This window comes from Poecile atricapillus, chromosome Z (assembly GCF_030490865.1).
Source record: "Poecile atricapillus isolate bPoeAtr1 chromosome Z, bPoeAtr1.hap1, whole genome shotgun sequence".
NCBI classification, from domain to species: domain Eukaryota; kingdom Metazoa; phylum Chordata; class Aves; order Passeriformes; family Paridae; genus Poecile; species Poecile atricapillus.
In genome coordinates, this window is record NC_081289.1 from 26,052,490 (window position 1) to 26,067,517 (window position 15,028).

The window sequence follows — 15,028 nt, forward strand, 5'->3', positions numbered from 1 at the left end:
AGAACTAAGTCAAACTATTACCATAAAATATTAACTAAAAAAAAAATAAAAATCAGCTGATTTTTTTCGTCCTCACAAACTTCATTCATGGTTGCAATAGGGAAATCATGAGGGGTTTTGTTGTTGGTGTTGTTTTCCAGCTATGGTCAGAGCTAAGATGAACTGCAAAAGATCTGTGCATACAATGGGTCTCAGGGTAAGACTGGCAGAATATCAGATCAGACAAGCTTTGTAATTTGGAGTGAAGTAACAGGAGATCTCTATTGTTAAAATGGAATTATTGGAAGGAATAGAGATGGTACTGGGAGACTGAGTTATGTCTCTGTCACGGTCTTGAGATCCTTAGGCTAAGCCTTCACAGAAGTACTCAATATTACAGTATTAGGAGTGATCCTGCATTAAAAAAACCACAGATTTTGCTACTTCTAATTTATTTTGAGTTAATCACTAAGGATATGTTATAGGATTAGTGATCTCCCTTCTGTCTATCAAGATGTCCTGTCCAGACCACGGTTCAGCATTGCAGCTCTGAAGGAAGTGATGAATTAGAGGGCTGTGCGCATTGATATTAAAGACATGTCAGGTCAAGTCAACACAACAGATTGTATGTGACTGGAAAAGAAGATAATAGTAATATCAAAATACCAACTACAGAATTCAGGAATGGGTATTTTTCTAAATGAGAAAAGTTTTCTGTATGTCAACTATACAAACACAGTAAGTGACAGCAGTCCAAGCACCACAAGATTCACTATTTTTATAGGTGATTGTGAAATTAGAAATTCTTTATAATTAAGAATGACATGATAAAATTAAAAAAAAAACAAAACAAACTGGAATAAATAAGGCCACTTTCAAACTTTGCAAAACCTAAACCGAGTTAGAGGATTTATGGAGATGCACATCAATATATCACATGATCTATCAAAAAGACAAAGGAGATAAGAAAAACTGCCCATGTTGAAAATGCACAAGGAATGTTTTTATTTAAGATGAGAAAAAAAAACAGCCTAGTAATAAAGAACAATAAGACTGAAAGGGACATCAAGACATTTTTTATCTCAAAACAGTCAGATGTTCATTTGGCTCTCCCAGCCAAATGAACATCTGACCTTTTTGAGATAGAAAATCCCTTGATTTTCTTTTATCTTTTGAGAAAGAACTAGACAATTTCAGTGCTTGCCTATCCTTGACATTACCCTTGTCTACCCTTCACTATGCCATGCAATTTTATCTATTAAAAAATATGCAATATTTGAGCTAACTTCTACTTTTAAAAGTAACTGAGATTCTAATTCTTGCATGCTTCTTTCTACCTCAAAAGAGAAGAAAGATGCCAGTGTAACCAGTTCTAAAAAAAATGCCCTAATATGATGGATTATGTGATAGTGTGTGCAGCTTGCTCTTACCCGCTCATGACCTCTGGGGCTGAAACATGCAGCCTTGGAATACGGCCTCTCTCAGCAATTTGCCATAAGCTTTGTACTGAATGTACAAGGTCTCAGGACTGAGATTTGTCAGGTTTGCTTCGTCTGAGCTTCTCTTGACCCTTCTGTATCTTTTCCTCGGTTAGCTGTGGCAGCAGTTTCCATAATTAACCACATCTATGGCTAATTTGTTTTACTTCTGTTTATCTGTACGTGGTACAACAATCATTTTATAGAAATAAAAGTAACAAACAGTTATTCTGTGCAGAAAAAGAGGCTTATGACTAGCACAACAATGCAGTGCAGAGAAATGCAGGCCTGGAGCAATAGCAGAAGCCTTGAGAAGTGGGGGCACAAGATTTGCTAAGGAATACAGGGATATAAAAGTAACAGGCAAGGCACAGGCCTGGGATGACTGGCCTCATGGCTGTGAAGAACTCACCAGTGATCAATCAAAGAAAAGCTGACCTGGACTGGATTTAGGGTTAACAAAGAAAAAAAAAAGTCCATAATAGGCACTACATAGCATAAAATCAGATGTAGTGTGGTGCAGCTGGGTGTAGCTGCAGCAATGCTGGGGCCCTGCCAGGATCACCTTGCCATGCCTTTTCCAGCCCCAGTGTTCCTGGAGCTGTAGGCTCTTTGACTCTCTCAACCCTAAGCCCAGCCCTAAGCCTAACCCTAACCACCACCCCTAACTACTACCCTCTGAGCACATTTCTAACCTATGCTAATAGATACTTTTAAATATATATATATTTTAAAGCATCTTTTTCATTTTTAACATTTCTTTCAGCTTAAGCAACTGGTGCTGTAACCTTTTACAGTTTATCAGTTTCTACCCAAAAAAAAAAAAAAAAAAAAAAATCTCTATTTTAATCGCTATTGAAAAAAACAGAAATGCAGTTGGTAAAATATATTACTCTGAATCATGAAATGTATACTTTGGGAAGTGCAGGTCTTTTTTTAAACTCTGAGAGCTTTCTAAGCAGCTGTTGCAAATTCCAAAATAACTGCTCTTGACTAACTCCACATACATAGATTTTTGTGCTGGAGTAAGTGCACCTTGTTCTACTTCAGCTTAGTATTAACTTTATGATAAACAGAAGTAACAGACTAATTATGAAATAAGACTGCCCACATATGTAGCTAAGTGGGAGTTGTAATTGCAATTGCATATATCTTTGTTCATTTAAATTACCTCCAAGATCAGATCAAAGTAGGATGAAGAAAGCAATAATAAAATTTACTTGATATAAAACTGTTACCAGTCTTCAGATTTGGTGACAATGCCTCTGACAAGCTTGCATTTGAATCAAAGCTCTGTCATGAGTGTCCATGGGTGAATATCTTCATTTCACTAAGTAAACCAGAAGAATTGACTAAACAATCCTCTGCTCACAGATTAAATGGGAAGCCATTCCCCAAGGAATGAAGTACATCACATGGCCAGTCCCTGGCACCAGGGGCCTGATCAGAGTACAGAGCATGGCCAGGCTCCTACACTGCCCTAACTAATGCCCCATGTTCCAGCTCTCAGAGTGAGCCTGAGCTTAGCTTTAACCCAGTAAGGCATTATGATTTGCTTTTCTTCTATTTGTATTCCCTCTGGTGCTTATGTGAACAGTAAAAAAGGAAAGATGGAATCAAGCAGCTGGGAGATGAGGGAGGGAGGCAGGGAAAGACTGCCTCTGCACAGTGTTGGATCACTTTTGCCATTTGGTGGACTGTCATCGTTCCTGTAGCCAGAGGGACTTCTCTGAAAGTGAATGCAAATACAGGGGGTAGAATTTGTCTGGCAGCAGCTGAACACATTGGTGCACAATAAAAAATGAGAGAGAAGCAACAAGGATTTGTTGCAGGAAGCTGAGTCAGAAAACTTGATTTAACTGCAATAACTCATGAGAAAGGAGTTAAAACAAGAAGATGTTTCAATGCCTCAGAACATAAGACTCTGTGTGTGTATTCTTCACAAGGAGATTCTGACTCCTAATCAAACAAAGTTGGAAGTACTGCAAATACCATCTTAACTGTTATGGCCAAAATAGTCAATGCTTCTTTAACTTATTCACCCACTAGCACTGAAAATCAGTTTGAAAAAGACATGAAGCAAAGCAACTTTATGCACCAAACATAGGACAGCAGGGTTTTCAGTGTTACAGCTGAAAAAACCGTAATTCATTGAATGTCTTTTTCTCTCCTTTAATGCATTCCAGCTCAAAGAAGCTGAATGCTTCTGTTGTCAAGTAGGGTGAATAATGACTTTGAGTACACTGCTCTGTTTTGTACTCAGGACAACATTTTCATTAGCATGATTCAGAAAGAATAATGTATTTAAAGTGCAGCTGATAGAAAATTTTAAATTTCTACGTCATGGCAGATTTCACTGGTCACATCAAATATGATGTGTTACAGGAAAAACATTTTAAAATCACATTTGGAAGAAATTCAGCACTGGTATTTGAGACATTTGTTCATTTTTAAAAACACACCAAATTTTGAAGAGCCTCTGCTTGAAAAACTAAGAAATTTAACAGTCTTTCCACATTCCTTATCAGTTTGGAAAAGCTCAAGTTTTCTAGCTTAGCCTCTCAGTTGGTGTCAGATTTCCTTTTAAACCAACCATGTTGCAATATGCTCTTCCTTTGGCCAGTTTTCTACTCTTGGCTTTGCCTGCTGCTTCCAATTGAGTTTTTATGTAAACCACAGATAAAACCCCACTCTTGCTCCATTTGTATTCCATGTGTTTGCCAGGCTATTGGCCACAAGAGATCAGAAGCAGTTTGTTTTTCAAACCTCAAAACTTGGATAGGCAATCAGTGCATCATCATACAGTTATTTTTACATTAGAATAATATTTAAAGGTCCCAGGAATTGTAATTGACTTTAAAATAATGTTTCCTTGATTTTGCTACAATAGAGCCTTAATTTTCAGTAATGGTCTGGCTAATAATTTTCTTCAATCTCAAACCTTTAAATTTCAGAGATTCATTAGCCTGATTATTCTTTTTTAATCCATTGCTCTCCTTTCCTTGGATTAACATGGTTTCTTTACCAGCCTTACTGGAAGTTGAGTTCTTTATGAACCACTTCTCTGCCCATATCTGAAAAAAAAAGCTGTTCATCTCTCCTTCTCATGTTTTTTTTCTGAATTGGTGATTGTAACTGACATATCTGTGTTTCTGAAACTCTGTGCAGGAGCACAACTCCTACTCAATAACAACTCCTACTGGGGTTCAATATACCCAGTACTTTCTACTGCAGTCTTTCTTCCTATTTTGTCTGTCCTCTGCTGTTCTTCCACTGATGATTAAGGCAGCACTTCCTGTTTAAACACTCAGGCAATCCAAGACAGAGGACTAGGTCAGAGTTTCTGAGACCAGAGTTCACACATGACCTCTCTTCTTAGAGCAATAAGTATCAAACAAGAAGGAAGATATAAAACACTCAAATACTTGATTTCAGAATTGTATTCAGTATTGAACTACAGCCATATGCTCCTAACTGACCAGCCACAGCTCCCCAGCCTCAGCTATTGCATGCTGCTGAGGTAGCAAAAGCAAACTGGCGATAAGAAGCTGAAGAGAACAACAACCATTTTTCATCCTGGGCATTTGTTAGAAATGACTGAGTGGTCTTGAAGAACATTTTCTAAAGTAAAAGCATCTGCAGATCAGCTCAGGATTCTGGATTGTCTGGGTGAAGGACATTCCTGGGTATCGATTCAGGAGGAATTCAAGTACATTTGAAAGGAGAGAGGACCTCCTTCAAAAGAAAGGAATGTCCTCTCACCCATTCTTCTCAGGAAGACAAAAAGGTTTAAGTGGTGATTGGTAGGGACTTCACTGGCTTAGGGGCAGAATCTGTGAGAAAAACTGTCAAAAAAGCAACACTGAAGTGTGCAAAGCAACCCCACTTCCACACTGTCTTTACATGAGCAATTGCCCTAAAGAATTTTTTTTTTTTTTTTTTTTAATTTTTTTGTAATACAGGGTGTATATCAGTGCCAACAAATCAGCTTTGTCAGCAGGAGAGAGAAAAAATACGTCAGTCTATGCCATCATGCCCTATCCTTCTCCAAATACTGCATCACCTCTCTAGGGTCAGGTGCTATTTTTAGTCCTCTAGTTTCAAACACACATTGAGACTTCTTCCAAATGCTTTCCTTCTTATCCTTTTCAAGCTTTGCATCTTGGGTGTGGAGGTCTGAAATACTACACATTAGCAGTCCAGATTCCCTGTGCTTAGCACATGTCAGTGAATCCAAAACTTAAGGAAGCTTTTTGCACTACTTAGGCACACAAATGAACACACACACACACATGCACAAACAGCTTTGATGTGTTCCAGCTGTCTGGGATTGACAAACACGTACACATCTGTGTGTAACTCTCCTGATTCATGTATGGGGAACGTGTATTATAGCATAGTAAAGGCCTTCACAACAACAAGACTGAAAATTCTTAGTAGAACAAATAGTGTTTAACCTTTTCTTCCCCATTATGTACCTGGAAAAATCACTGGCTTATTTTTTACTTGTTTGAACTTAGAAGATTTGCGTGTTTGATGAGGATGGTACTTGCTAGAAGATTTTCCACATCTCAGTTCCTTCAAGAGAAATGAAGGGCAGAAAAAATATCAGTAATTTACTATATTGTTAGGTTTAATGCCTTAATTCTCATGTATTCCCATTAAAAAGTCTGGCCCATCCCCAAGAAAACACAGCCATCTCTAAGGCAAAATACAGCAGCACTAGTGCTAACAGCTCCATGCTGTAGTCATGGGAAAAGGAATAAAAAGCATCCTCTCCTTTTGAAATTGGAGGAGAAATTTCAGGGTCATAGAAGGCATTTGTAGTCTTGCAAAATAGCTATGACACCAGGGAATGTCCTTATCTAGAAAAAAGCAACTGATGGAATTATTCCACAAAGCTCACAGCCAAGTCAGCTGTCTCCAACAGAAACAAGTTTGGAATGTTTCTTCCTTCAAGATTTATTGACTCCATAAACTGCTTTCACAAAATTAACAAATCACAAGACAGTTGTATGTTTCAGTCTGCCAGCCTGGATAGAAAATGGCACTAGAAAATCACATGGTTACTGTGTTTTTAGAAGACAGTTTTATAAGCAAACTAATTTCTCCCAAATTCCACTCCCTGCATAATTCCTTACTGAAATATGTTTCCCCCTTGCTGCTCCATGGTGATAAAGCAGCACCAGTTAAAGGGCTTTTTCTAACATGCTGTAATGGCAATGCCCTGCCTGTGGCAGGAGGAATGTGGCTGGCAGCATGGCAATATCACTGGATGATACTTAAACATAAGCAAAGACAGCGATTCCTAAAATTAACAAGTGACCTGGATTCCATCAGCATTGCTCTAACAGTGACTATTAAAAGAAAAAATAAACCGAACTCAATTCAGCTTGGTCAAAAGAAGCCAAAGATTTTGCTTCCACTTGTTGACAGAAATGTGGCAGCACAAACTTTCATTACAAAAGTATGTAGAAATCAGCAGTTTGAAAACTGAATAAATTGTGTGTTATGCTGAGAGAAGTCATGGGCAGCATGAGTAAATATAAAAGGTTTACTATACCTAATTTCAGATTTTAAGGAGAATAGCTTGCTCTCCTCCCAGCTTGTTTTCAAGGGCTCTGGATTTTAACACCTATTCCTTCTCACCCCACCTCCTTTCCCTGCTTCAATGTACAATACAGGAAAATTCACAAAGTGTATAACAATATAGGCATTGTTCTTAACTTCAATTTAAGAGCACTATAATTCAGTTTAGTTCCAAAGCATTTGTAATGAAATAAATGATTGACTCTATCAATACCAGGTTTTAATATCATCACAGGCTTCTGTATCCGGTTCAGTGTTCCCAGCCTCTGATTCAATGCAGCCCATGTGCATTTACCACTACCATTCCTCCCACTGTTCATACTTTCATCCATACTGCTTTGCCCAAATATCCTTCCATTGATTTTTTTTCCTCCACCCTTACTCTCTTTGCACCCTGTTCTTAGAGCTTTTCCCTTTTTTGGGTGATAAATAAGCATTTTTCCTTTTTCCTAAAACACAAACAAAAAACATGTCCGAAATTCCAGTGGTTTTCTGTTAGACATTTCAAAGTAATTTGCTACTCTCTGCCCAGCTGCAGTGGTCATGCATTATATTCCATCATCCAGATTATTCAGGTCTCAAGATATCAAACCAGGAATTAAATCAAGGGCTCATAATTAAACTAGAATTTTAGTGGTGGGCACCTGCAGTTCCCATTGACTGCAAAATAAATGCTTATTATGGAGTGTTTTGGAAAGTGTCACCACTTGCCTAGGTCACCAAATATTAAATTAGGACATTTATTTTGGATACTGCAATCCCCATTTTTTTACTGGCAGATTATCCTTTTTTGCAGCCCACTGCACAATGGCTTACCTGTCCCAGTTTCTTTACAAGCTTTCTTGTAATCTTGTAATTTCTGGTGTTCTACACCAGGCTTGACATCCTGACATGATCTCTGGCATCAAGTTATCGCTACCAGTTGTTTAATCTTGGAACTGAAGTAGCACATTACTTCAACTGTAAATGAATGAATGAATTGTGAGAACAGTCTGTCTGCTGACCCATGAAAACAATTTCCCTTTCTTTCAGAGTGACAAGATCTAAATCTTCAGTCACTCAGATTTTCATTTGCTTTTATTTCCAAAAAGAATCAAATTACATAGATGTGTGAGCTGGGAACTGTTTCTAAATATGACATGCCTTCCCTCCCATTAAAAAGATGAGATTCTTTACCATATTTAAGCACTTGGTGCGTAAGTCAAAGTTAAGTATAATTTTCCCTGTACCACAATCTTCCCTTACTTCTTTTCTAAAGGAAATGTCTGCTGTATCTTGGATCTTGGCTAGTGAGTACCATATAGGCAGTGCGTGTTGCCTGGGGAATGATGACCTGCAATAAATAAGAATCCCTGAACAGCAGAGGAAGTGCAAAAGGTGCTTGTGGGCATGTGTTTGAAATTAGGGTAATAGAACATCTGCCGAGGACTTCAAGGAAGTCTTTCTGAATGGTTACGGAACAACTTCAGTTTCATGTCATCTGACAAATCGATTAAAAAAAAAAACCAAACAAAATCCAACAAACCCAAACTGACAAACTTTTCAGTTTTTGTAACAAGATGAAGAGTGTTGAGGAACACATTCAGTGCAGGTAGCTCGGAGTGCAGCTGCAGTGTCAGATGCAGGTTGGGCTCTGGGCTGTGAGAGCCCCAGGCAAGAGGCCAAGAACTGGCACTGACCCTTTGCACAACAGAGGGCACAGGACCTGTGGCACAGCCAGGTGACCGGACACTGAGACACTGCAGGAGCCAAGGACTCCGCAGGAAGAGCCAGGACTTCGTCACACACAGATTGGGAGGGTGTAAAAACTCAGGGCTTTCTTTGGGGTCCCTTCTTGGAGGCACGCAGCTTGAGCTGCTATTTTTTTGTTGCACCATGGTTAAATTATTTTAAGGATCCAGATGTCTTGAGATTCTGCTAAGGGAAATCCCAGCTCCAGCCAGTAAGGAAACCTAGTCTGACTCTGGGAGTGTGGGGGGTGGACAGAGTCAAGCACCCGCTGGGTCACTGGAGCTGTGTGCTGAGAAAGGGTTTCAATCCCAGTGTGACTGACAGAGTGGCTTCTGGATGGTCAGACAAGAAAAGTTTCCTTAAGAGCAATGAATACTTTTAATGAAAGCCTGAGCTTCTGTGACACATCCGCTTGCTGGCCGCACATATTTGTGAATATATTTTTATCCTGCATTCCTACCAGTCTTACCAGTCTTCTCTGAACTGCTTGTCATCTTGAAGGAATCTGAGGAAGGAAAGCAGAATGAAAAACACAGTTCCTAAGTTTAGAATCCAAGACTTAGTTTATGTTTTATTTTCAGTTTATGCAGAGAGAGAGCACCCGCCATTATGGCTCATTTTGCTTGGGCATTTAATGCAAATTCAAAATTTGTACTTTCACGGTTTGCTTTCCCTTGTGAACCAATGAACTTTAGTGCTGCTGAACACACTTGACACTGTGCAGCTACTTGTATGACAGTTGTTGACCAACCGAGATCATCTTCTGCCTGGTCATATGTCTCATATTTGCATCCCTTTTTATCCCCAAGAACACCACAGAATTAGGACAGGAAACCAAAACCAACCAGATGTCCCATTTATTGCTGTAAATACTACTGTACTTGGCTTTCACAGGTCTCAAAGGAATGGATTCTAAATTGACATCCTGGAGTAGTGCAGACCATTTGTGAGCTGTCATCTGCATTCCTCAAAAGCCTGAAAAGCAACATCATCTGCATATGAGCTGGCAGCAGACACCCAAAAGGACTTTCTGGGCCACACTGTCCATTGTCATGTTGTTTCAGACTCCACATCATCTAAAGACCATGTTAATTCCAATTTTTGCATTTGATAAGAGGTCATCCACAGGCATACCTTTCTAACACAAAGAATTAGTGTAGAGTAAGACCTATAGATCAAGGCAACCTGGGGGGAAAAAAGACCACCTAGGTTGGATACAAAATTCTTATTTTGATTATCAGGGTGTCTAAGGAGGGGGTCTATGGAGAATGCTTACCTCAGTGTTCTTATGACTCTCCCTTTGGTGACAGCAGTTTGTTCATCTTGAATCTTTCTGGTTCCAACGGGGAATAGTCCCAGTTAGTGTAGCTTCTTAGCGATGATAGCGTGCCTAAGTGAAAGTATAGAAGGAATGGTGAAAGAACATGGAAGAGGAAAGAATACTTAGCACTTCTCTCCCACCTTCATCGCATGCTATACACGCTGAGCTTCACAGAATCTCATGATACACAAGTGTGTTTGTTTGTACAGGCAAAGCACAGGTGATGCTCTTCTGAGGCCTCAGATGAAATCACCTTGGAAGGAAATTTAGAATGCAGGCCCTGTTTGCTCTCCGTTATAAACAATACAGAAGTGCAGTCCAAACATCTTGCCGCCAGCAGCTGGTGAAGGGTTATAACAGCACCAACCCATACAGAGAGATGCTTGAGACCTTTTCCCTGGTATTCCTTTTACCCAAATCTCCTCATTAGGAACGTGCAGACTAGAGGCTTAAGTTTCATCATTTCCTGGAAAGGACATCTTAAGTGAGCCATGGAAACAGATGACTGTGAAAGTAAGAGACAAGGAAAAGGATGAAATACAGATGTGGAAGCAAGCAAAGAATAGCCAAGTAATAGGAACAGAGTGAAATAAAGCTTAACTCAAGCTTTCACTGCTATGTGGGCTGCACATGTTCTCTGAACCTTTGGTCTCCCAGTTATCAAGGACAGCCTTGTGGAAAACTCTGCCAGGAAGCAATGGATTCTCTCCAGAGCATGTGAGTGGCTCAACTGCCTGCATATTTGTGTAAACTCTTTCAAGTGAACAGTGTGGCCAGAATAGTGAGCAATGATTGGAAAACCTCCTCAGAGGCCTGGGAACTTTGCCTATTTCATGCATGGCTTCATTTACACTTTTTCTGCTTCTCAGAGCAGAAGATACATGTTTTCCACATTAGTACATATTAGAGAGGCCAAAATACACAAATGTAAACATGTTGCATGTATGTGTGAATTCAGGGAAGGAGGGTAAGAACTGAGTTTGAAAGACAAAGGGTAACTCAGTTTGCAGCTGAGGGTAATTTACAGCTTGCAGGAGCTGCTTTTCCTGACAGAAGCAAAACTGTTCTCACCTATCATCCATTCTGAAACTGCATTGCAAAGCTGTGTCTTGGACTCATCAGCACTGAAACATGTGGGAAATAAGCACAGAAGCAGATATACAAGGCTTGACTCAGCAGTGAAGAGAAAAATAAATAGCGTTTAAGGAAAAAAGAATGACAACTTTATATACTTTTTAGTCAAGAGATCACGTACACAGTGTTCTTTTGAATAACAAAGTCTACATTTCAGCCAAAGTAATGACTGCAGCTTTGAAAAGCCAGTAGGGAAGAAGTACATGATTTGCTAAAAAATAAGGATAAAAACATTTCTCCTTCCTCCTTTCCTTAAAGGTCTGGTTAGCAAAATCGAACAATCAGAAAGAGTGTTAGTGCAGATATTTAGAACTTTTAGGACACTATAAAAGCCAGCTGTGAAAAGTGAAAAAGAATGAAGAACCTGTGGATAAGTAACTAAAAGTGAGAAGGCAGAGGCAAAGTAAGTGAAGGCATATTTGTTGGGTGACAGAGGGCACATATGAGGGATGAGAAATATAACCTGTGCTTTACTGCATTTTATTATTTATTTAGGTTACTAAGATCCATACAGAAGACAGAGGCATGAACTTTTCTGGCTATCACTCGTCTATTCAATGAAGGGTACCACCTGCGACAGACACTCCATTATCTCCAAAACTCATGTGTATCAATGATAGTTGGACATTAGGGTACTTGCAATAATTAAAGATGCCTGCACAGTACTCTGAAAGTCTCAATTTATAGGAAAAGTATTAATTTCAGAACACTCTTGTGCGGATGAGTTTCTCCACTTCTTTTCACTCTCCTTGTGTTTTCTTTGCCTAGCTATAAGCGCTGGAATGAGGGCCTCCTGGTGGTGGAATCTGTGACAGTCAAGCTGGAGGAAAGCACATTTCTTTACAAAGCAGTGAAACGGCTGTTCTTTTATCTCTTGAGTTAGCTGTAATGAAACAAAGAAACAGAGAGAGAAAAAGAAGTGCCGGCTTTGTCAGCAAAATATAGGTGAAGTATTTAATATTTAGGATTCTAAAAGAAGGGACATCATTAACTGCACAGCACTGGGGCAATAAGAATTACCTCACTGCTGAAAAATTTAATTGGGCAAGGAATTAATTTCAAAATGCCAAAAAAGTTTTATTTATAGGTTTTAAACTCAGTCTCATTTAGCCCACCAGGTGTTACAGTATAACATTATAGGTGGCATTATAAAGCCACTAGGTTTTATACAGCCTTACCTATAGGTAGGTAACAACCAGGCAACGTAGCAACTTTCACTACAATAACTAAAATAAATACTCTCTTTGACGTCAGAGTGAGCCTAGAGTAAGTCTACTGAATTCACCAGTCAATGGGGTTTCCCTGTAATTATTGATATAACAGAGAACAATAATAATCCTGTAGTGTATATGAAAAAAAGCAAGAGAAACACTATGGAGTTAAAAGCAGCTCTGAGAACATCTAAGCTATAGATTCTCTATCACTTTTGAGCCAAAAAAGCTGAAGAAGATGCTCCAAATTAGGCTACCAAGAACAGCTTGGGTCTATTCCAAAATTTCCACACTGCCATGTGCTACAGCCTTATCTTCATCCTGACAATCTCTCAGCCTTCCACCAGTATTTTCAAAAATGTCTCCCTGGGAAAATAGGCAGCTTCCTTACACAAGGACTGTAACATAAAGGTTCTTCACCATTGGGGTGAAGAACGGGCTTTTGCAGTTTCTAAGTGATCTCTGTAGTTACTGTCCTGGGAGAAAGAGTGTGTGCTAGGTGTTCTTTTCCCCACAGAGTGACAGGAACAGAAGGATGCATACTACTACACCATAATGCTTTTAACATAGTTGAAAATCATATGTCAAACCATATATAAATATATATATATGTATATGTATTTACCATATACTGAGAGACAATGCTAGAAACAGCAACAGTCCATTCTTTTCTCGGTATCTACCTGATGTAGGTGGAGAAACAATGATGAAAAGCTGCTGCCAAAATACCTTAGGAGACTGGTGCAGTGAGGAAATCCCACAGCATTTTTCAAGGAAATGGAGTCTGGCGAGAAATTAAATTTTGTCAAACCATGAAGAAGAAAGATTTCTGAAGCAAATCACAGCAAAAATCAAGACACTCAGCCTCCTTCTTCTAATCTCCAGGGGAAGCTTTCTGAACTCTTGTTGACAAACCCTTCCAACTATGAGACCATTCACACAGGTATTATCCACTGTGGGCACAGCAACCGAGCACAGAAGGAAGCATTCATCTCACATGCCAAGGTGGTGGGGATGGGCTGCCTGGCTTTTTCCAAGTCTCTGCTCCACAGAAAGAGGCAGTAAGAGAATCACTCTGAGACCCCAGATGCATGAGACAGTTGGGTTTTACAATAATTACAGTGTATTTCTACAATACTCATCCTGCTCAGCACAAGGAGAACTCAAGTAATGTTTCAACTGTGCTGAAACATACAGGTTTCTTCTAGGAAGGTGAACACTACTGAAAATAACACCCCAACCAAACTGAGCTCAGTCCCTCACTACCCTGTATGGTCTTTGGCTCTTATAAGCACCCAGGTGTGCTGACTTTATTTTCTCATTTCAAAATTGTAATTCTACATGCTCTCAGCTTTTCTTCTGAAGTCCTTGCCCTCCTTTATCCGGACCTTCCTTTCATCTTTCTTACCCAATATATGCACACACGTGTGGGTATTAAATGGTGATAGAAGCCACAACTACTTCACAAAGATGTTGCTCTGAACAGTGAGCATCCCATTACAATCACTTCTCTTATTGCAAAAATCACTGCTTTCCAGTGCACAGACTCTGGTATACTGAGTCAGAAGGCAACTGTTTTTACAGCATGTGTCCTGTAAGAGCCAGATGTTGGTTAACTGGACTATCAAAAGATACTGCAGCACCAGAGGTTTTTCTTGTCTCAAGTCACTGGGTTTAACTGTGTTATTTTTCCAATTCTTATTCCAAGTGAGCAATTTTCTGGTTCACTTAAGGCAGGGTGCCAATTAAGCACTCTGGGAATGAAAGACTGTTAGATCTTTTTTTTTCCTTCTTCCCTGGAGTACTAATACATCTACAAACCAAATCAAAATGTTGGTGATTCTCTTCTTTTCTTCTCCTTTTGTCTGCCTGCCCCCTGCTTTTTTTTTTTTCTTCTTTTTCTTTATTGTTCCCTTTTAACTAAAGTCAGCATCTTAGTATCTCATTAATCCAAAATTTTTCAGGAAAGCCCCAGGAAGTCCTTAACATAAGCTTTTTTAACAATGAAGCAAGTAACTTCAGATCGCTATTCTAACATATTGGAGAATTATTTTATAGCTTAGGAGTGGCATTTTGCCTCTGTAACATAAAAAGTGCTGGTGATATGTGTTACATACCCGTACCATTCATTCAAAATATCCAAACCAACTGCCACTGCTACCTCCCATGGAATACAAGCCGGCAAGTAACACAATGAATCTAAATTTATTCCATCATGTGCTGAAGAGGGAGGACTTTGCAATGTGCACAGGAAATGGGGATGCTGGGACTGCTTCAAAGGAAGGTGTGTGAGAAGCTGCTGCTGTGGAGTCACCGTCCCTGGAGGTGTTAGGGACAAGAGTGGACATGGCACTTAGTGTCACGGCCACGTTCACATGGTGGTGGTCGGGGCAAAGACAGGACTTGAAGGTCTCAGAGATCTCTTCCAGCCGAAGTGATTCCGTACGATTCTTCTCTCTACAGCCCCTCACCCATCCACCCCTGAACCCGTGCAGTCCAGGACGCCTGACCTCCTCCACTTCTCCCACGTTCCCAAGCAAGGAAGGGCTTTCTGCCTAATGGCGTTTAGCTATTTAACTGAAAAA